Source organism: Neovison vison, chromosome 8, assembly GCF_020171115.1.
Source record: "Neovison vison isolate M4711 chromosome 8, ASM_NN_V1, whole genome shotgun sequence".
Taxonomy (NCBI): Eukaryota; Metazoa; Chordata; class Mammalia; order Carnivora; family Mustelidae; genus Neogale; species Neogale vison.
This window is the reverse complement of record NC_058098.1, coordinates 89,565,718-89,567,152: the sequence shown is the minus strand read 5'-3', so window position 1 is coordinate 89,567,152 and position 1,435 is coordinate 89,565,718.

The window sequence follows — 1,435 nt, the reverse complement described above, 5'->3', positions numbered from 1 at the left end:
GGGAAAGTGGTCTGTGACAGCTGGGTTGCTTTTTCTTGTAGTCATGCTCCTCACCTCTAAATCCAGGTGGGTGAGGAGTGGAGTGACCCTGGCTCAGTGTTCTTTCAAGACTGTGTTTGGGCAGTTGTACCCTTATATCATCTTCCATCTTCTTTGAAGATTATTTTGACAAAAAGAGACAGAAAACTTAAGAAAGTTCTGTTCTTCAGTGTCATACACCCTACCTAGAAAAATAGGCCATTAACAGGTACTGAATGAAAGAACCAATGAACAGAGTTGAGGGCCGCTTAAAATGTGTCTGCTCTGGAGGAAAACAAATGAGTTCTCAAGTTCAAAAATGTCTTTTCAATCTAAAAGACACAGTCCTGTCCATTAGGTCAGTGAAAGACAGTGACTGGCGATCAAGTATCAGAGGCTCCAGGGATGTTAAGTAGGCCTTCCTGGCCCTGTAATAGGAACGGCTACTAGTGGAGGCAAGTTTGGCTCCTCCCCACAGTCCTGATGCGAAAGCCAGCTTGGCTGGGCCTCAGAGGGCGGAAAGAGGTCACCAAGATGCTGCTGGTGGCAACTTTAAACCAAATCTTGTGGGTCCCTTTAGTTTTGTTCCTGAAGCTCCTTTCTTAGCCTGCAATGCAGAGGAAGGGAGTGGAGGGATCAGGTTTCTAGGAAAGAATCTGGCTTCAGAATGTATGTACTTTTGCCAGGCTCACACTTAGGGAAACACTGGTTTGAGGGGATCTACTTACCTAATGAGAGTGTTATATTGAAGGCCCAGATTCCTCATTCCCACCACCCGATTTTGAGGTTGATTGAATTTATGTGCCATGGCTTAAGAGACCCTAACAAACCCCTTTCTCTCAGGCACTTTGACCTGTTTCACCTCCTTCTGCTTGCCCAAGGTTGCCCTTTCTCCTGGGTTTCAGGTATGTGGTCATTTGGCTGGCTGAGCCCTGTGATCACATGAAACAATGACCACATAAAACACACCTCCATTTAGAGATAAGCACTGATGCATGCCCTGCAGCTAAGATTAAAATCTGTCCCATAAATCTCTCCACAATGCTGTATATTCCACATATAATGATGAGAAGTGAGCTGGTAAATAAATAGCTAAGGAAAAAAAATTCCTCACAAAATACCCTATGATTAAGAGGTTTGATCTCATATTGTTAGAAACCATAGGAAGGGGTAAGATTTGTCACTGATATTGCTTCCTCCCCTCACTGTGGCATTGCATCAGGTTCGGTTTCATTCATCACACATTTTTTAAAATCCTTCCATGTGCTATGTACTAGGAGGTACATAAGTTTAGCTGGGAGTTCACAGAAACAAATGATAAGGTAATAGAATTTGAAGCATATCAATTTGAGATCTACTTATAAAAAAATTCTATCTTTGTATGTTTGCATGTGTTTTGGAGTTTAAAGGTAACATT